Source organism: Taudactylus pleione, unplaced genomic scaffold (genome assembly GCF_031769625.1).
Source record: "Taudactylus pleione unplaced genomic scaffold, aTauple2 ptg000070l, whole genome shotgun sequence".
In the NCBI taxonomy this organism is placed as follows: domain Eukaryota; kingdom Metazoa; phylum Chordata; class Amphibia; order Anura; family Myobatrachidae; genus Taudactylus; species Taudactylus pleione.
In genome coordinates, this window is record NW_028284472.1 from 17,333,361 (window position 1) to 17,356,024 (window position 22,664).

A 22,664-nucleotide genomic window follows, 5' to 3' on the forward strand; every position below is an offset into this window, starting at 1 on the left:
TAGTTTTAAATGCAAATCTTTAGGAATTACATTCAACTTTTCATAACAATATGATTGGAGATTGGACATCCTTATACTACATAAACAATATAATGATCGGTTGTTGACTGGAAAGTTCATTTCAAAGTTAGATCACAAGTTACAATGTAATTTCAGATTCATTAAAACCAGTAATTGGTGTTTTGAAAACACTTTTATCTCTACTCAACTAGCCTTGCTCAGATTGAGTGGTTTGTATTCTAAAACATCATAAAAAAATGTCTCCCTACAGTCCTTAATTGTGTACCACAAATTATGTCACTAAATCTGCATACTTAAAATAGGACTTGCACCAAATATCAGCAAGAGGAAGACTCAGATATAGCTGTTTTTGCATTTGGGAGAACTATTGTAAATATCTGACACTCCTTTGCCACTCTATGTATTCTACAAGTGCTACAGTCGAACCAAGCGCTAAAGCTGCAAGGGGCGCTATGGTGCAATGGATAGCGCGTTAGACTTCTAGTTGGTTGTAGTTATTCAAAAGTTGTGGGCTCGAATCCCACCAGATTCATTCTATAGTTTTAAATGCAAGTATTTAGGATTTACATTCAACTTTTCATAACAATATGATTGGAGATTGGAGATCCTTATACTACATAAACAATATAATGATCCGTTTTTGACTGGAAAGTCCCTTTCAAAGTTAGATCACAAGTTACAATGTAATTTCAGATTCCTTTAAACCAGTAATTGGTGTTTTGAAAACACTTTTGTCTCTGCTCAACTAGCCTTGCTCAGATTGAGGGGTATGTATTCTAAAACATCATAAAAAATGTCTCCCTACAGTCCATAATTGTGTACCACAAATTATGTCACTAAATCCGCATACTTAAAATAGGACTTGCACCAAATATCAGCAAGAGGAAGACTCAGATATAGCTGTTTTTGCATTTGGGAGAACTAGTGTAAATATCTGACACTCCTTTGCCAATCTATGTTCTCTACAAGTGCTACAGTCGAACCAAGCGCATAAAGTGCGAGGGACGCTGTGGCGCAATGAATAGCGCGTTAGACTTCTAGTTGGTTGTAATTATTCAAAAGTTGTGGGCTCGAGTCCCAGCAAATTCTTTCTTTAGTTTTAAATGCAAATATTTAGGATTTACATTCAACTTTTCATAACAATATGATTGGAGATTGGAGATCCTTATACTACATAAACAATATAATGATCCGTTTTTGACTGGAAAGTCCCTTTCAAAGTTAGATCACAAGATACAATGTAATTTCAGATTCCTTTAAACCAGTAATTGGTGTTTTGAAAACACTTTTGTCTCTACTCAACTAGCCTTGCTCAGATTGAGGGGTATGTATTCTAAAACATCATAAAAAATGTCTCCCTACAGTCCTTAATTGTGTACCACAAATTATGTCACTAATTAGGCATACTTAAAGTAGGACTTGCACCCTATATCAGCAAGAGGAAGACTCAGATATGGCTGTTTTTGCATTTGGGAGAACTATTGTAAATATCTGACACTCCTTTGCCACTATGTATTCTACAAGTGCTACAGTCGAACCAAGCGCATAAACTGCCAGGGTCGCTGTGGTGCAATGGATAGCGCGTTAGACTGCTAGATGGTTGTAGTTATTCAAAAGTTGTGGTCTTGAGTCCCACCAGATTCATTCTTTAGTTTTAAATGCAAATATTTAGGATTTACATTCAATTTTTCATAACAATGTGATTGGAGATTGGGCATCCTTATACTACATGAACAATATAATGATCCGTTTTTGACTGGAAAGTCCCTTTCAAAGTTAGATCACAAGTTACAATGTAATTTCAGATTCCTTAAAACCAGTAATTGGTGTTTTGAAAACACTTTTGTCTCTGCTCAACTAACCTTGCTCAGATTGAGGGGTATGTATTCTAAAACATCATAAAAAATGTCTCCATACAGTCCTTAATTGTGTACCACAAATTATGTCACTAAATCCCCATACTTAAAATAGGACTTGCACCAAATATCAGCAAGAGGAAGACTCAGATATAGCTGTTTTTGCATTTGGGAGAACTATTGTAAATATCTGACACTCCTTTGCCACTCTAAGTATTCTACAAGTGCTACAGTTGAACCAAGCGCTAAAGCTGCCAGGGGCGCTGTGGTGCAATGGATAGCGCGTTAGACTTCTAGTTGGTTGTAGTGATTCAAAGGTTGTGGGTTTGAATCCCACCAGAGTTGTTCTTTAGTTTTAAATGCAAATATTTAGGAATTACATTCAACTTTTCATAACAATATGAATGGAGATTGGACATCCTTATACTACATAAACAATATAATGATCGGTTGTTGACTGGAAAGTTCCTTTCAAAGTTAGATCACAAGTTACAATGTAATTTCATATTCCTTAAAACCAGTAATTGGTGTTTTGAAAACACTTTTATCTGTACTCAACTAGCCTTGCTCAGATTGAGTGGTATGTATTCTAAAACATCATAAAAAAATGTCTCCATACAGTCCTTAATTGTGTACCACAAATTATGTCACTAAATCCGCATACTTAAAATAGGACTTGCACCAAATATCAGCAAGAGGAAGACTCAGATATAGCTGTTTTTGCATTTGGGAGAACTATTGTAAATATCTGACACTCCTTTGCCACTCTATGTATTCTACAAGCGCGACAGTCGAACCAAGCGCAAAAACTGCCATGGGCTCTGTGGAGCAATGGATAGCGCATTGGACTTCTAGTTGGTTGTAGTTATTCAAAGGTTGTGGGTTCAAGTCCCACCAGAGTCATTCCTTTGTTTTAAATGCAAATATTTAAGATTTACATTCAACTTTTCATAACAATATGATTGTAGATTGGACATCCTTATACTACATAAACAATATAATGATCGGTTGTTGACTGGAAAGTCCCTTTCAAAGTTAGATTACAAGTTACAATGTAATTTCAGATTCCTTAAAACCAGTAATTGGTGTTTTGAAAACACTTTTATCTCTACTCAACTAGCCTTGCTCAGATTGAGTGGTATGTATTCTAAAACATCATAAAAAAATGTCTCCCTACAGTCCTTAATTGTGTACCACAAATGATGTCACTAAATCCGCATACTTAAAATAGGACTTGCACCAAATATCAGCAAGAGGAAGACTCAGATATAGCTGTTTTTGCATTTGGGAGAACTATTGTAAATATCTGACACTCCTTTGCCACTCTAAGTATTCTACAAGTGCTACAGTTGAACCAAGCACTAAAGCTGCCAGGGGCGCAGTGGTGCAATGGATAGCGTGTTAGACTTCTAGTTGGTTGTAGTGATTCAAAGGTTGTGGGTTTGAATCCCACCAGAGTCAATCTTTAGTTTTAAATGCAAATTTTTAGGAATTACATTCAAATTTTCATAACAGTATGAATGGAGATTGGACATCCTTATACTACATAAACAATATAATGATCGGTTGTTGACTGGAAAGTTCCTTTCAAAGTTAGATCACAAGTTACAATGTAATTTCATATTCCTTTAAACCAGTAATTGGTGTTTTGAAAACACTTTTATCTGTACTCAACTAGCCTTGCTCAGATTGAGTGGTATGTATTCTAAAACATCATAAAAAAATGTCTCCCTACAGTCCTTAATTGTGTACCACAAATTATGTCACTAAATCCTCATACTTAAAATAGGACTTGCACCAAATATCAGCAAGAGGATGGCTCAGATATAGCTGTTTTTGCATTTGGGAGAACTATTGTAAATATCTGACACTCCTTTACCACTCTATGTATTCTACAAGTGCTACAGTCGAACCAAGCGCATAAATTGGCAGGGGAGCTGTGGTGCAATGGATAGAGCATTAGAATTCTAGTTGGTTGTAGTTATTCAAAAGTTGTGGGCTCGAGTCCCGCCAGATTCATTCTTTAGTTTTAAATGCAAATATTTAGGATTTACATTCAACTTTTCATAACAATATGATTGGAGATTGGAGATCCTTATACTACATAAACAATATAATGATTGGTTGTTGACTGGAAAGTTCCTTTCAAAGTTAGATCACAAGTTACAATGTAATTTCAGATTCCTTAAAACCAGTAATTGGTGTTTTGAAAACACTTTTATCTCTACTCAACTAGCCTTGCTCAGATTGAGTGGTATGTATTCTAAAACATCATAAAAAAATGTCTCCCTACAGTCCTTAATTGTGTACCACAAATTATGTCACTAAATTCGCATACTTAAAATAGGACTTGCACCAAATATCAGCAAGAGGAAGACTCAGATATAGCTGTTTTTGCATTTGGGAGAACTATTGTAAATATCTGACACTCCTTTGCCACTCTATGTATTCTACAAGTGCTACAGTCGAACCAAGCGCTAAAGCTGCCAGGGGCGCAGTGGTGCAATGGATAGCGCATTAGACTTCTAGTTGGTTGTAGTGATTCAAAGGTTGTGGGTTCGAATCCCACCAGAGTCGTTCTTTAGTTTTAAATGCAAATCTTTAGGAATTACATTCAACTTTTCATAACAATATGATTGGAGATTGGACATCCTTATACTACATAAACAATATAATGATCGGTTGTTGACTGGAAAGTTCATTTCAAAGTTAGATCACAAGTTACAATGTAATTTCAGATTCATTAAAACCAGTAATTGGTGTTTTGAAAACACTTTTATCTCTACTCAACTAGCCTTGCTCAGATTGAGTGGTTTGTATTCTAAAACATCATAAAAAAATGTCTCCCTACAGTCCTTAATTGTGTACCACAAATTATGTCACTAAATCTGCATACTTAAAATAGGACTTGCACCAAATATCAGCAAGAGGAAGACTCAGATATAGCTGTTTTTGCATTTGGGAGAACTATTGTAAATATCTGACACTCCTTTGCCACTCTATGTATTCTACAAGTGCTACAGTCGAACCAAGCGCTAAAGCTGCAAGGGGCGCTATGGTGCAATGGATAGCGCGTTAGACTTCTAGTTGGTTGTAGTTATTCAAAAGTTGTGGGCTCGAATCCCACCAGATTCATTCTATAGTTTTAAATGCAAGTATTTAGGATTTACATTCAACTTTTCATAACAATATGATTGGAGATTGGAGATCCTTATACTACATAAACAATATAATGATCCGTTTTTGACTGGAAAGTCCCTTTCAAAGTTAGATCACAAGTTACAATGTAATTTCAGATTCCTTTAAACCAGTAATTGGTGTTTTGAAAACACTTTTGTCTCTGCTCAACTAGCCTTGCTCAGATTGAGGGGTATGTATTCTAAAACATCATAAAAAATGTCTCCCTACAGTCCATAATTGTGTACCACAAATTATGTCACTAAATCCGCATACTTAAAATAGGACTTGCACCAATTATCAGCAAGAGGAAGACTCAGATATAGCTGTTTTTGCATTTGGGAGAACTAGTGTAAATATCTGACACTCCTTTGCCAATCTATGTTCTCTACAAGTGCTACAGTCGAACCAAGCGCATAAAGTGCGAGGGACGCTGTGGCGCAATGAATAGCGCGTTAGACTTCTAGTTGGTTGTAATTATTCAAAAGTTGTGGGCTCGAGTCCCAGCAAATTCTTTCTTTAGTTTTAAATGCAAATATTTAGGATTTACATTCAACTTTTCATAACAATATGATTGGAGATTGGAGATCCTTATACTACATAAACAATATAATGATCCGTTTTTGACTGGAAAGTCCCTTTCAAAGTTAGATCACAAGATACAATGTAATTTCAGATTCCTTTAAACCAGTAATTGGTGTTTTGAAAACACTTTTGTCTCTACTCAACTAGCCTTGCTCAGATTGAGGGGTATGTATTCTAAAACATCATAAAAAATGTCTCCCTACAGTCCTTAATTGTGTACCACAAATTATGTCACTAATTAGGCATACTTAAAGTAGGACTTGCACCCTATATCAGCAAGAGGAAGACTCAGATATGGCTGTTTTTGCATTTGGGAGAACTATTGTAAATATCTGACACTCCTTTGCCACTATGTATTCTACAAGTGCTACAGTCGAACCAAGCGCATAAACTGCCAGGGTCGCTGTGGTGCAATGGATAGCGCGTTAGACTGCTAGATGGTTGTAGTTATTCAAAAGTTGTGGTCTTGAGTCCCACCAGATTCATTCTTTAGTTTTAAATGCAAATATTTAGGATTTACATTCAATTTTTCATAACAATGTGATTGGAGATTGGGCATCCTTATACTACATGAACAATATAATGATCCGTTTTTGACTGGAAAGTCCCTTTCAAAGTTAGATCACAAGTTACAATGTAATTTCAGATTCCTTAAAACCAGTAATTGGTGTTTTGAAAACACTTTTGTCTCTGCTCAACTAACCTTGCTCAGATTGAGGGGTATGTATTCTAAAACATCATAAAAAATGTCTCCATACAGTCCTTAATTGTGTACCACAAATTATGTCACTAAATCCCCATACTTAAAATAGGACTTGCACCAAATATCAGCAAGAGGAAGACTCAGATATAGCTGTTTTTGCATTTGGGAGAACTATTGTAAATATCTGACACTCCTTTGCCACTCTAAGTATTCTACAAGTGCTACAGTTGAACCAAGCGCTAAAGCTGCCAGGGGCGCTGTGGTGCAATGGATAGCGCGTTAGACTTCTAGTTGGTTGTAGTGATTCAAAGGTTGTGGGTTTGAATCCCACCAGAGTTGTTCTTTAGTTTTAAATGCAAATATTTAGGAATTACATTCAACTTTTCATAACAATATGAATGGAGATTGGACATCCTTATACTACATAAACAATATAATGATCGGTTGTTGACTGGAAAGTTCCTTTCAAAGTTAGATCACAAGTTACAATGTAATTTCATATTCCTTAAAACCAGTAATTGGTGTTTTGAAAACACTTTTATCTGTACTCAACTAGCCTTGCTCAGATTGAGTGGTATGTATTCTAAAACATCATAAAAAAATGTCTCCATACAGTCCTTAATTGTGTACCACAAATTATGTCACTAAATCCGCATACTTAAAATAGGACTTGCACCAAATATCAGCAAGAGGAAGACTCAGATATAGCTGTTTTTGCATTTGGGAGAACTATTGTAAATATCTGACACTCCTTTGCCACTCTATGTATTCTACAAGCGCGACAGTCGAACCAAGCGCAAAAACTGCCATGGGCTCTGTGGAGCAATGGATAGCGCATTGGACTTCTAGTTGGTTGTAGTTATTCAAAGGTTGTGGGTTCAAGTCCCACCAGAGTCATTCCTTTGTTTTAAATGCAAATATTTAAGATTTACATTCAACTTTTCATAACAATATGATTGTAGATTGGACATCCTTATACTACATAAACAATATAATGATCGGTTGTTGACTGGAAAGTCCCTTTCAAAGTTAGATTACAAGTTACAATGTAATTTCAGATTCCTTAAAACCAGTAATTGGTGTTTTGAAAACACTTTTATCTCTACTCAACTAGCCTTGCTCAGATTGAGTGGTATGTATTCTAAAACATCATAAAAAAATGTCTCCCTACAGTCCTTAATTGTGTACCACAAATGATGTCACTAAATCCGCATACTTAAAATAGGACTTGCACCAAATATCAGCAAGAGGAAGACTCAGATATAGCTGTTTTTGCATTTGGGAGAACTATTGTAAATATCTGACACTCCTTTGCCACTCTAAGTATTCTACAAGTGCTACAGTTGAACCAAGCACTAAAGCTGCCAGGGGCGCAGTGGTGCAATGGATAGCGCGTTAGACTTCTAGTTGGTTGTAGTGATTCAAAGGTTGTGGGTTTGAATCCCACCAGAGTCAATCTTTAGTTTTAAATGCAAATTTTTAGGAATTACATTCAAATTTTCATAACAGTATGAATGGAGATTGGACATCCTTATACTACATAAACAATATAATGATCGGTTGTTGACTGGAAAGTTCCTTTCAAAGTTAGATCACAAGTTACAATGTAATTTCATATTCCTTTAAACCAGTAATTGGTGTTTTGAAAACACTTTTATCTGTACTCAACTAGCCTTGCTCAGATTGAGTGGTATGTATTCTAAAACATCATAAAAAAATGTCTCCCTACAGTCCTTAATTGTGTACCACAAATTATGTCACTAAATCCTCATACTTAAAATAGGACTTGCACCAAATATCAGCAAGAGGATGGCTCAGATATAGCTGTTTTTGCATTTGGGAGAACTATTGTAAATATCTGACACTCCTTTACCACTCTATGTATTCTACAAGTGCTACAGTCGAACCAAGCGCATAAATTGGCAGGGGAGCTGTGGTGCAATGGATAGAGCATTAGAATTCTAGTTGGTTGTAGTTATTCAAAAGTTGTGGGCTCGAGTCCCGCCAGATTCATTCTTTAGTTTTAAATGCAAATATTTAGGATTTACATTCAACTTTTCATAACAATATGATTGGAGATTGGAGATCCTTATACTACATAAACAATATAATGATCCATTTTTGACTGGAAAGTCCTTTTCAAAGTTAGATCACAAGTTACAATATAATTTCAGATTCCATTAATCCAGTAATTGGTGTTTTGAAAACACTTTTGTCTCTGCTCAACTAGCCTTGCTCAGATTGAGGGGTATGTATTCTAAAACATCATAAAAAATGTCTCCCTACAGTCCATAATTGTGTACCACAAATTATGTCACTAAATCCGCATACTTAAAATAGGACTTGCACCAAATATCAGCAAGAGGAAGACTCAGATATAGCTGTTTTTGCATTTGGGAGAACTAGTGTAAATATCTGACACTCCTTTGCCACTCTATGTATTCTACAAGTGCTACAGTCGAACCAAGCGCTAAAGCTGCAAGGGGCGCTATGGTGCAATGGATGGCGCGTTAGACTTCTAGTTGGTTGTAGTTATTCAAAAGTTGTGGGCTCGAGTCCCACCAGATTCATTCTATAGTTTTAAATGCAAGTATTTAGGATTTACATTCAACTTTTCATAACAATATGATTGGAGATTGGAGATCCTTATACTACATAAACAATATAATGATCCGTTTTTGACTGGAAAGTCCCTTTCAAAGTTAGATCACAAGTTACAATGTAATTTCAGATTCCTTTAAACCAGTAATTGGTGTTTTGAAAACACTTTTGTCTCTGCTCAACTAGCCTTGCTCAGATTGAGGGTTATGTATTCTAAAACATCATAAAAAATGTCTCCCTACAGTCCATAATTGTGTACCACAAATTATGTCACTAAATCTGCATACTTAAAATAGGACTTGCACCAAATATCAGCAAGAGGAAGACTCAGATATAGCTGTTTTTGCATTTGGGAGAACTATTGTAAATATCTGAGACTCCTTTGCCACTCTATGTATTCTACAAGTGCTACAGTCGAACCAAGCGCTAAAATTGCCATTGGCTCTGTGGTGCAATGGATAGCGCATTCGGCTTCTCGTTGGTTGTAGTTATTCAAAGGTTGTGGGCTCGAGTCCCACCAGAGTCGTTCTTTAGTTTTAAATGCAAATATTTAAGATTTACATTCAACTTTTCATAACAATTTGATTGGAGATTGGACATCCTTATACTACATAAACAATATAATGATCGGTTGTTGACTGGAAAGTCCCTTTCAAAGTTAGATTACAAGTTACAATGTAATTTCAGATTCCTTAAAACCAGTAATTGGTGTTTTGAAAACACTTTTATCTCTACTCAACTAGCCTTGCTCAGATTGAGTGGTATGTATTCTAAAACATCATAAAAAAATGTCTCCCTACAGTCCTTAATTGTGTACCACAAATGATGTCACTAAATCCGCATACTTAAAATAGGACTTGCACCAAATATCAGCAAGAGGAAGACTCAGATATAGCTGTTTTTGCATTTGGGAGAACTATTGTAAATATCTGACACTCCTTTGCCACTCTAAGTATTCTACAAGTGCTACAGTTGAACCAAGCACTAAAGCTGCCAGGGGCGCAGTGGTGCAATGGATAGCGCGTTAGACTTCTAGTAGGTTGTAGTGATTCAAAGGTTGTGGGTTTGAATCCCACCAGAGTCATTCTTTAGTTTTAAATGCAAATATTTAGGAATTACATTCAACTTTTCATAACAATATGAATGGAGATTGGACATCCTTATACTACATAAACAATATAATGATCGGTTGTTGACTGGAAAGTTCCTTTCAAAGTTAGATCACAAGTTACAATGTAATTTCATATTCCTTAAAACCAGTAATTGGTGTTTTGAAAACACTTTTATCTGTACTCAACTAGCCTTGCTCAGATTGAGTGGTATGTATTCTAAAACATCATAAAAAAATGTCTCCCTACAGTCCTTAATTGTGTACCACAAATTATGTCACTAAATCCTCATACTTAAAATAGGACTTGCACCAAATATCAGCAAGAGGATGACTCAGATATAGCTGTTTTTGCATTTGGGAGAACTATTGTAAATATCTGACACTCCTTTGCCACTCTATGTATTCTACAAGTGCTACAGTCGAACCAAGCGCATAAATTGGCAGGGGAGCTGTGGTGCAATGGATAGAGCATTAGAATTCTAGTTGGTTGTAGTTATTCAAAAGTTGTGGGCTCGAGTCCCGCCAGATTCATTCTTTAGTTTTAAATGCAAATATTTAGGATTTACATTCAACTTTTCATAACAATATGATTGGAGATTGGAGATCCTTATACTACATAAACAATATAATGATTGGTTGTTGACTGGAAAGTTCCTTTCAAAGTTAGATCACAAGTTACAATGTAATTTCAGATTCCTTAAAACCAGTAATTGGTGTTTTGAAAACACTTTTATCTCTACTCAACTAGCCTTGCTCAGATTGAGTGGTATGTATTCTAAAACATCATAAAAAAATGTCTCCCTACAGTCCTTAATTGTGTACCACAAATTATGTCACTAAATTCGCATACTTAAAATAGGACTTGCACCAAATATCAGCAAGAGGAAGACTCAGATATAGCTGTTTTTGCATTTGGGAGAACTATTGTAAATATCTGACACTCCTTTGCCACTCTAAGTATTCTACAAGTGCTACAGTCGAACCAAGCACTAAAGCTGCCAGGGGCGCAGTCGTGCAATGGATAGCGCATTAGACTTCTAGTTGGTTGTAGTGATTCAAAGGTTGTGGGTTCGAATCCCACCAGAGTCGTTCTTTAGTTTTAAATGCAAATCTTTAGGAATTACATTCAACTTTTCATAACAATATGATTGGAGATTGGACATCCTTATACTACATAAACAATATAATGATCGGTTGTTGACTGGAAAGTTCCTTTCAAAGTTAGATCACAAGTTACAATGTAATTTCAGATTCATTAAAACCAGTAATTGGTGTTTTGAAAACACTTTTATCTCTACTCAACTAGCCTTGCTCAGATTGAGTGGTTTGTATTCTAAAACATCATAAAAAAATGTCTCCCTACAGTCCTTAATTGTGTACCACAAATTATGTCACTAAATCTGCATACTTAAAATAGGACTTGCACCAAATATCAGCAAGAGGAAGACTCAGATATAGCTGTTTTTGCATTTGGGAGAACTATTGTAAATATCTGACACTCCTTTGCCACTCTATGTATTCTACAAGTGCTACAGTCGAACCAAGCGCTAAAGCTGCAAGGGGCGCTATGGTGCAATGGATAGCGCGTTAGACTTCTAGTTGGTTGTAGTTATTCAAAAGTTGTGGGCTCGAGTCCCACCAGATTCATTCTATAGTTTTAAATGCAAGTATTTAGGATTTACATTCAACTTTTCATAACAATATGATTGGAGATTGGAGATCCTTATACTACATAAACAATATAATGATCCGTTTTTGACTGGAAAGTCCCTTTCAAAGTTAGATCACAAGTTACAATGTAATTTCAGATTCCTTTAAACCAGTAATTGGTGTTTTGAAAACACTTTTGTCTCTGCTCAACTAGCCTTGCTCAGATTGAGGGGTATGTATTCTAAAACATCATAAAAAAATGTCTCCCTACAGTCCTTAATTGTGTACCACAAATTATGTCACTAAATCCTCATACTTAAAATAGGACTTGCACCAAATATCAGCAAGAGGATGACTCAGATATAGCTGTTTTTGCATTTGGGAGAACTATTGTAAATATCTGACACTCCTTTGCCACTCTATGTATTCTACAAGTGCTACAGTCGAACCAAGCGCATAAATTGGCAGGGGAGCTGTGAGTGGTTTGTATTCTAAAACATCATAAAAAAATGTCTCCCTACAGTCCATAATTGTGTACCACAAATTATGTCACTAAATCCGCATACTTAAAATAGGACTTGCACCAAATATCAGCAAGAGGAAGACTCAGATATAGCTGTTTTTGCATTTGGGAGAACTAGAGTAAATATCTGACACTCCTTTGCCACTCTATGTATTCTACAAGTGCTACAGTCAAACCAAGCGCTAAAACTGCCAGGGGCTCTGTGCCGCAATGGATAGCGCATTGGACTTCTAGTTGGTTGTAGTTATTCAAAGGTTGTGGGTTCGAGTCCAACCAGTGTCGTTCTTTAGTTTTAAATGCTAATATTTAGGAATTACATTCAACTTTTCATAACAATATGATTGGAGATTGGACATCCTTATACTACATAAACAATATAATGATCGGTTGTTGACTGGAAAGTTCCTTTCAAAGTTAGATCACAAGTTACAATGTAATTTCAGATTCCTTAAAACCAGTAATTGGTGTTTTGAAAACACTTTTATCTCTACTCAACTAGCCTTGCTCAGATTGAGTGGTATGTATTCTAAAACATCATAAAAAAATGTCTCCCTACAGTCCTTAATTGTGTACCACAAATTATGTCACTAAATTCGCATACTTAAAATAGGACTTGCACCAAATATCAGCGAGAGGAAGACTCAGATATAGCTGTTTTTGCATTTGGGAGAACTATTGTAAATATCTGACACTCCTTTGCCACTCTAAGTATTCTACAAGTGCTACAGTCGAACCAAGCGCTAAAGCTGCCAGGGGCGCAGTGGTGCAATGGATAGCGCATTAGACTTCTAGTTGGTTGTAGTGATTCAAAGGTTGTGGGTTCGAATCCCACCAGAGTCGTTCTTTAGTTTTAAATGCAAATCTTTAGGAATTACATTCAACTTTTCATAACAATATGATTGGAGATTGGACATCCTTATACTACATAAACAATATAATGATCGGTTGTTGACTGGAAAGTTCCTTTCAAAGTTAGATCACAAGTTACAATGTAATTTCAGATTCATTAAAACCAGTAATTGGTGTTTTGAAAACACTTTTATCTCTACTCAACTAGCCTTGCTCAGATTGAGTGGTTTGTATTCTAAAACATCATAAAAAAATGTCTCCCTACAGTCCTTAATTGTGTACCACAAATTATGTCACTAAATCTGCATACTTAAAATAGGACTTGCACCAAATATCAGCAAGAGGAAGACTCAGATATAGCTGTTTTTGCATTTGGGAGAACTATTGTAAATATCTGACACTCCTTTGCCACTCTATGTATTCTACAAGTGCTACAGTCGAACCAAGCGCTAAAGCTGCAAGGGGCGCTATGGTGCAATGGATAGCGCGTTAGACTTCTAGTTGGTTGTAGTTATTCAAAAGTTGTGGGCTCGAGTCCCACCAGATTCATTCTATAGTTTTAAATGCAAGTATTTAGGATTTACATTCAACTTTTCATAACAATATGATTGGAGATTGGAGATCCTTATACTACATAAACAATATAATGATCCGTTTTTGACTGGAAAGTCCCTTTCAAAGTTAGATCACAAGTTACAATGTAATTTCAGATTCCTTTAAACCAGTAATTGGTGTTTTGAAAACACTTTTGTCTCTGCTCAACTAGCCTTGCTCAGATTGAGGGGTATGTATTCTAAAACATCATAAAAAATGTCCCCCTACAGTCCATAATTGTGTACCACAAATTATGTCACTAAATCCGCATACTTAAAATAGGACTTGCACCAAATATCAGCAAGAGGAAGACTCAGATATAGCTGTTTTTGCATTTGGGAGAACTATTGTAAATATCTGACACTCCTTTGCCACTCTATGTATTCTACAAGTGCTACAGTCGAACCAAGCGCTAAAGCTGCCAGGGGCGCAGTGGTGCAATGGATAGCGCATTAGACTTCTAGTTGGTTGTAGTGATTCAAAGGTTGTGGGTTCGAATCCCACCAGAGTCGTTCTTTAGTTTTAAATGCAAATCTTTACGAATTACATTCAACTTTTCATAACAATATGATTGGAGATTGGACATCCTTATACTACATAAACAATATAATGATCGGTTGTTGACTGGAATGTTCCTTTCAAAGTTAGATCACATTTTACAATGTAATTTCAGATTCATTAAAACCAGTAATTGGTGTTTTGAAAACACTTTTATCTCTACTCAACTAGCCTTGCTCAGATTGAGTGGTTTGTATTCTAAAACATCATAAAAAAATGTCTCCCTACAGTCCTTAATTGTGTACCACAAATTATGTCACTAAATCCGCATACTTAAAATAGGACTTGCACCAAATATCAGCAAGAGGAAGACTCAGATATAGCTGTTTTAGCATTTGGGAGAACTATTGTAAATATCTGACACTCCGTTGCCACTCTATGTATTCTACAAGTGCTACAGTCGAACCAAGCGCTAAAGCTGCAAGGGGCGCTATGGTGCAATGGATAGCGCGTTAGACTTCTAGTTGGTTGTAGTTATTCAAAAGTTGTGGGCTCGAGTCCCACCAGATTCATTCTATAGTTTTAAATGCAAGTATTTAGGATTTACATTCAACTTTTCATAACAATATGATTGGAGATTGGAGATCCTTATACTACATAAACAATATAATGATCCGTTTTTGACTGGAAAGTCCCTTTCAAAGTTAGATCACAAGTTACAATGTAATTTCAGATTCCTTTAAACCAGTAATTGGTGTTTTGAAAACACTTTTGTCTCTGCTCAACTAGCCTTGCTCAGATTGATGGGTATGTATTCTAAAACATCATAAAAAATGTCTCCATACAGTCCTTAATTTTGTACCACAAATTATGTCACTAAATCCGCATACTTAAAATAGGACTTGCACCAAATATCAGCAAGAGGAAGACTCAGATATAGCTGTTTTTGCATTTGGGAGAACTATTGTAAATATCTGACACTCCTTTGCCACTCTATGTATTCTACAAGTGCTACAGTCGAACCAAGCGCTAAAACTGCCATGCGCTCTGTGGAGCAATGGATAGCGCATTGGACTTCTAGTTGGTTGTAGTTATTCAAAGGTTGTGGGTTCAAGTCCCACCAGAGTCATTCTTTTGTTTTAAATGCAAATATTTAAGATTTACATTCAACTTTTCATAACAATATGATTGTAGATTGGACATCCTTATACTACATAAACAATATAATGATCGGTTTTTGACTGGAAAGTCCCTTTCAAAGTTAGATCACAAGATACAATGTAATTTCAGATTCCTTTAAACCAGTAATTGGTGTTTTGAAAACACTTTTGTCTCTACTCAACTAGCCTTGCTCAGATTGAGGGGTATGTATTCTAAAACATCATAAAAAAATGTCTCCCTACAGTCCTTAATTGTGTACCACAAATTATGTCACTAAATCCGCATACTTAAAATAGGACTTGCGCCAAATATCAGCAAGAGGAAGACTCAGATATAGCTGTTTTTGCATTTGGGAGAACTATTGTAAATATCTGAGACTCCTTTGCCACTCTATGTATTCTACAAGTACTACAGTCGAACCAAGCACGAAAACTGCCATTGGCTCTTTGGTGCAATGGATAGTGCGTTCGACTTCTCGTTGGTTGTAGTTATTCAAAGGTTGTGGGCTCAAGTCCCACCAGAGTCGTTCTTTAGTTTCAAATGCAAATATTTAAGATTTACATTCAACTTTTCATAACAATTTGATTGAAGATTGGACATCCTTATACTACATAAACAATATAATGATCGGTTGTTGACTGGAAAGTCCCTTTCAAAGTTAGATTACAAGTTACAATGTAATTTCAGATTCCTTTAAACCAGTAATTGGTGTTTTGAAAACACTTTTGTCTCTACTCAACTAGCCTTGCTTTGATTGAGTGATATGTATTCTAAAACATCATAAAAAAATGTCTCCCTACAGTCCTTAATTGTGTACCACAAATTATGTCACTAAATCTGCATACTTAAAATAGGACTTGCACCATATATCAGCAAGAGGAAGACTCAGATATAGCTGTTTTTGCATTTGGGAGAACTATTATAAATATCTGACACTCCTTTGCCAATCTATTTTCTCTACAAGTGCTACAATCGAACCAAGCGCATAAAGTGCGAGGGACGCTGTGGCGCAATGAATAGCGCGTTAGACTTCTAGTTGGTTGTAATTATTCAAAAGTTGTGGGCTCGAGTCCCAGCAAATTCATTCTTTAGTTTTAAATGCAAATATTTAGGATTTACATTCAACTTTTCATAACAATATGATTGGAGATTGGAGATCCTTATACTACATAAACAATATAATGATCCGTTTTTGACTGGAAAGTCCCTTTCAAAGTTAGATCACAAGTTACAATGTAATTTCAGATTCCTTTAAACCAGTAATTGGTGTTTTGAAAACACTTTTGTCTCTGCTCAACTAGCCTTGCTCAGATTGAGGGGTAAGTATTCTAAAACATCATAAAAAATGTCTCCCTACAGTCCATAATTGTGTACCACAAATTATGTCACTAAATCTGCATATTTAAAATAGGACTTGCACCAAATATCAGCAAGAGGAAGACTCAGATATAGCTGTTTTTGCTTTTGGGAGAACTATTGTAAATATCTGACACTCCTTTGCCACTCTATGTATTCTACAAGTGCTACAGTCGAACCAAGCGCTAAAGCTGCCAGGGGCTCTGTGGCGCAATGGATAGTGCATTGGACTTCTAGTTGGTTGTAGTTATTCAAAGGTTGTGGGTTCAAGTCCCACCAAAGTCATTCTTTAGTTTTAAATGCAAATATTTAAGATTTACATTCAACTTTTCATAACAATATGATTGTAGATTGGACATCCTTATAATACATAAACAATATAATGATCGGTTGTTGACTGGAAAGTCCCTTTCAAAGTTAGATTACAAGTTACAATGTAATTTCAGATTCCTTTGAACCAGTAATTGGTGTTTTGAAAACACTTTTGTCTCTACTCAACTAGCCTTGCTTAGATTGAGTGGTATGTATTCTAAAACATCATAAAAAAATGTCTCCCTACAGTCCTTAATTGTGTACCTCAAATTATGTCACTAATTCCACATACTTAAAGTAGGACTTGCACCATATATCAGCAAGAGGAAGACTCAGATGTAGCTGTTTTTGAATTTGGGAGAACTATTGTAAATATCTGACACTCCTTTGCCACTCTATGTATTCTACAAGTACTAGAGTCGAACCAAGCGCATAAACTGCCAGGGGCGCAGTGGCGCAATGTATAGCGCGTTAGACTTCTAGTTGGTTGTAGTTATTCAAAAGTTGTGGGCACGAGTCCCACCAGATTCATTCTTTAGTTTTAAATGCAAATATTTAGGATTTACATTCAACGTTTCATAACAATATGATTGGAGATTGGAGATCCTTATACTACATAAACAATATAATGATCCGTTTTTGACTGGAAAGTCCCTTTCAAAGTTAGATCACAAGTTACAATGTAATTTCAGATTCCTTTAAACCAGTAATTGGTGTTTTGAAAACACTTTTGTCTCTGCTCAACTAGCCTTGCTCAGATTGAGGGGTATGTATTCTAAAATATCATAAAAAATGTCTCCCTACAGTCCTTAATTGTGTACCACAAATTATGTCACTAAATCCGCATACTTAAAAAAGGACATGCACCAAATATCAACAAGAGGAAGACTCAGATATAACTGTTTTTGCATTTCAGAGAACTATTGTAAATATCTGACACTCCTTTGCCACTCTATGTTATCTACAAGTGCTACAGTCGAACCAAGCGCTAAAACCGCCAGGGGCTCTGTGGCACAATGGATAGCGCATTGGACTTCTAGTTGGTTATAGTTATTCAAAGGTTGTGGGTTCGAGTCCCACCAAAGTCATTCTTCAGTTTTAAATGCAAATATTTAAGATTTACATTCAACTTTTCATAACAATATGATTGGAGATTGGACATCCGAATACTACATAAACAATATAATGATCGGTTGTTGACTGGAAAGTCCCTTTCAAAGTTAGATCACAAGTTACAATGTAATTTCAGATTCCTTTAAACCAGTAATTGGTGTTTTGAAAACACTTTTGTCTCTTCTCAACTAGCCTTGCGTAGATTGAGTGGTATGTATTCTAAAACATCATAAAAAATGTCTCCCTACAGTCCTCAATTGTGTACCACAAATTATGTCACTAATTAGGCATACTTAAAGTAGGACTTGCACCATATATCAGCAAGAGAAGACTCAGATATGGCTGTTTTTGCATTTGGGAGAACTATTGTAAATATCTGACACTCCTTTGCCACTCTATGTATTCTACAAGTGCTACAGTCGAACCAAGCGCATAAACTGCCAGGGTCGCTGTGGTGCAATGGATAGCGCGTTAGACTTCTAGATGGTTGTAGTTATTCAAAAGATGTGGGCTTGAGTCCCACCAGATTCATTCTTTAGTTTTAAATGCAAATATTTAGGATTTACATTCAATTTTTCATAACAATATGATTGGAGATTGGACATCCTTATACTACATGAACAATATAATGATCCGTTTTTGACTGGAAAGTCCCTTTCAAAGTTAGATCACAAGTTACAATGTAATTTCAGATTCCTTAAAACCAGTAATTGGTGTTTTGAAAACACTTTTGTCTCAGCTCAACTAGCCTTGCTCAGATTGAGGGGTATGTATTCTAAAACATCATAAAAAATGTCTCCATACAGTCCTTAATTGTGTACCACAAATTATGTCACTAATTAGGCATACTTAAAGTAGGACTTGCACCATATATCAGCAAGAGGAAGACTCAGATATAGCTGTTTTTGCATTTGGGAGAACTATTGTAAATATCTGACACTCGTTTGCCACTCTATGTATTCTACAAGTGCTACAGTCGAACCAAGCGCTTAAACCACCAGGTTCTCTGTGGCGCAATGGATAGCGAATTGGACTTCTAGTTGGTTGTAGTTATTCAAAGGTTGTGGGTTCAAGTCCCACCATAATCGTTCTTCAGTTTTAAATGCAAATATTTAGGATTTACATTCAACTTTTCATAACAATATGATTGGAGATTGAACATCCGAATACTACATAAACAATATAATGATCGGTTGTTGACTGGAAAGTCCCTTTCAAAGTTAGATCACAAGTTACAATGTAATTTCAGATTCCTTTAAACCAGTAATTGGTGTTTTGAAAACACTTTTGTCTCTACTCAACTAGCCTTGCTTAGATTGAGTGGTATGTATTCTAAAACATCATAAAAAAATGTCTCCCTACAGTCCTTAATTGTGTACCACAAATTATGCCACTAATTCCGCTTACTTAAAGTAGGACTTGCACCTTATATCAGCAAGAGGAAGACTCAGATATAGCTGTTTTTGCATTTGGGAGAACTATTGTAAATATCTGACACTCCTTTGCCACTCTATGTATTCTACAAGTGCTACAGTCGAACCAAGCACATAAACTGCCAGGAGCGCTGTGGTGCAATGGATAGCACGTTAGACTTTTAGTTGGTTGTAGTTATTCAAAAGTTGTGGGTTCAAGTCCCACCAGAGTCGTTCTTCAGTTTTAAATGCAAATATTTAAGATTTACATTCAACTTTTCATAACAATATGATTGGAGATTGGACATCCGAATGCTACATAAACAATATAATGATCGGTTGTTGACTGGAAAGTCCCTTTCAAAGTTAGATCACAAGTTACAATGTAATTTCAGATTCCTTTAAACCAGTAATTGGTGTTTTGAAAACACTTTTGTCTCTACTCAACTAGCCTTGCTTAGATTGAGTGGTATGTATTCTAAAACATCATAAAAAATGTCTCCCTACAGTCCTTAATTGTGTACCACAAATTATGTCACTAATTAGGCATACTTAAAGTAGGACTTGCACCATATATCAGCAAGAGGAAGACTCAGATATGGCTGTTTTTGCATTTGGGAGAACTATTGTAAATATCTGACACTCCTTTGCCACTCTATGTATTCTACAAATGCTACAGTCGAACCAAGCGCATAAACTGCCAGGGTCGCTGTGGTGCAATGGATAGCGCGTTAGACTTCTAGTTGGTTGTAGTTATTCAAAAGTTGTGGGCTTAAATCCCACCAGATTCATTCTTTAGTTTTAAATGCAAATATTTAGGATTTATATTCAATTTTTCATAACAATATGATTGGAGATTGGACATCCTTATACTACATAAACAATATAATGATCCGTTTTTGACTGGAAAGTCCCTTTCAAAGTTAGATCACAAGTTACAATGTAATTTCAGATTCCTTAAAACCAGTAATTGGTGTTTTGAAAACACTTTTGTCTCTGCTCAACTAGCCTTGCTCAGATTGAGTGGTATGTATTCTAAAACATCATAAAAAATGTCTCCATACAGTCCTTAATTGTGTACCACAAATTATGTCACTAAATCCGCATACTTAAAATAGGACTTGCACCAAATATCAGCAAGAGGAAGACTCAGATATAGCTGTTTTTGCATTTGGGAGAACTATTGTAAATATCTGACACTCCTTTGCCACTCTATGTATTCTACAAGTGCTACAGTCGAACCAAGCACATAAACTGCCAGGAGCGCTGTGGTGCAATGGATAGCACGTTAGACTTCTAGTTGGTTGTAGTTATTCAAAAGTTGTGGGCTCGAGTCCCACCAGATTCATTCTTTAGTTTTAATTGCAAATATTTAGGATTTACATTCAACTTTTCATAACAATATGATTGGAGATTGGAGATCCATATACTACATAAACAATATAATGATCGGTTCTTGACTGGAAAGTCCCTTTTAAAGTTAGATCACAAGTTACAATGTAATTTCAGATTCCTTTAAACCAGTAATTGGTGTTTTGAAAACACTTTTGTCTCTACTCAACTAGCCTTGCTTAGATTGAGTGGTATGTATTCTAAAACATCATAAAAAAATGTCTCCCTACAGTCCTTAATTGTGTACCACAAATTATGTCACTAAATCCGCATACTTAAAATAGGACTTGCACCATATATCAGCAAGAGGAAGACTCAGATATAGCTGTTTTTGCATTTGGGAGAACTATTGTAAATATCTGACACTCCTTTGCCACTCTATTTATTCTACAAGTGCTACAGTCGAACCAAGCGCTAAAACCGCCAGGGGCGCTGTGGTGCAATGGATAGCACGTTAGACTTCTAGTTGGTTGTAGTTATTCAAAAGTTGTGGGCTCGAGTCCCACCAGATTAATTCTTTAGTTTTAATTGCAAATATTTAGGATTTACATTCAACTTTTCATAACAATATGATTGGAGATTGGAGATCCATATACTACATAAACAATATAATGATCGTTTTTTGACTGGAAAGTCCCTTTTAAAGTTAGATCACAAGTTACAATGTAATTTCAGCTTCCTTTAAACCTGTAATTCGTGTTTTGAAAACACTTTTGTCTCAGCTCAACTAGCCTTGCTCAGATTGAGGGGTATGTATTCTAAAACATCATAAAAAATATCTCCCTACAGTCCTTAATTGTGTACCACAAATTATGTCACTAAATCCGCATACTTAAAATAGGACTTGCACCAAATATCAGCAAGAGGAAGACTCAGATATAGCAGTTTTTGCATTTCAGAGAACTATTGTAAATATCTGACACTCCTTTGCCACTCTATGTATTCTACAAGTGCTACAGTCGAACCAAGCGCTAAAACCGCCAGGGGTTCTGTGGCACACTGGATAGCACATTGGACTTCTAGTTGGTTGTAGTTATTCAAAGGTTGTGGGTCCAAGTCCCACCAGAGTCATTCTTCAGTTTTAAATGCAAATATTTAAGATTTACATTCATCTTTTCATAACAATATTATTGGAGATTGGACATCCTAATACTACATAAACAATATAATGATCGGTTGTTGACTGGAAAGTCCCTTTCAAAGTTAGATCACAAGTTACAATGTAATTTCAGATTCCTTTAAACCAGTAATTGGTGTTTTGAAAACACTTTTGTCTCTACTCAACTAGCCTTGCTTAGATTGAGTGGTATGTATTCTAAAACATCATAAAAAAATGTCTCCCTACAGTCCTTAATTGTGTACCACAAATTATGTCACTAATTCCGCATACTTAAAGTAGGACTTGCACCATATATCAGCAAGAGGAAGACTCAGATATAGCTGTTTTTGCATTTGGGAGAACTATTGTAAATATCTGACACTCCTTTGCCACTCTATGTATTCTACAAGTACTAGAGTCGAACCAAGCGCATAAACTGCCAGGGGCGCAGTGGCGCAATGTATAGCGCGTTAGACTTCTAGTTGGTTGTAGTTATTCAAAAGTTGTGGGCACGAGTCCCACCAGATTCATTCTTTAGTTTTAAATGCAAATATTTAGGATTTACATTCAACTTTTCATAACAATATGATTGGAGATTGGAGATCCTTATACTACATAAACAATATAATGATCCGTTTTTGACTGGAAAGT

General features: G+C 35.9%; 4 non-coding genes across 4 annotated transcripts; all 4 read left to right on the forward strand.

The window, feature by feature from the left end:
* Positions 1-2,694: 2,694 nt before the first annotated feature.
* TRNAR-UCU (transfer RNA arginine (anticodon UCU)) lies at positions 2,695-2,780 on the forward strand. The gene is given in 2 exon segments: positions 2,695-2,731; positions 2,745-2,780. It is a non-coding gene; the product is annotated as a tRNA-Arg (tRNA).
* Positions 2,781-7,153: 4,373 nt separating this feature from the next.
* TRNAR-UCU (transfer RNA arginine (anticodon UCU)) lies at positions 7,154-7,239 on the forward strand. The gene is given in 2 exon segments: positions 7,154-7,190; positions 7,204-7,239. It is a non-coding gene; the product is annotated as a tRNA-Arg (tRNA).
* Positions 7,240-16,884: 9,645 nt separating this feature from the next.
* Positions 16,885-16,970, forward strand: TRNAR-UCU (transfer RNA arginine (anticodon UCU)). The gene is given in 2 exon segments: positions 16,885-16,921; positions 16,935-16,970. It is a non-coding gene; the product is annotated as a tRNA-Arg (tRNA).
* A 1,029-nt stretch (positions 16,971-17,999) lies between these two features.
* On the forward strand, positions 18,000-18,085 carry TRNAR-UCU (transfer RNA arginine (anticodon UCU)). Its single transcript is given in 2 exon segments — positions 18,000-18,036; positions 18,050-18,085. It is a non-coding gene; the product is annotated as a tRNA-Arg (tRNA).
* The last annotated feature ends 4,579 nt before the right edge of the window (positions 18,086-22,664 follow it).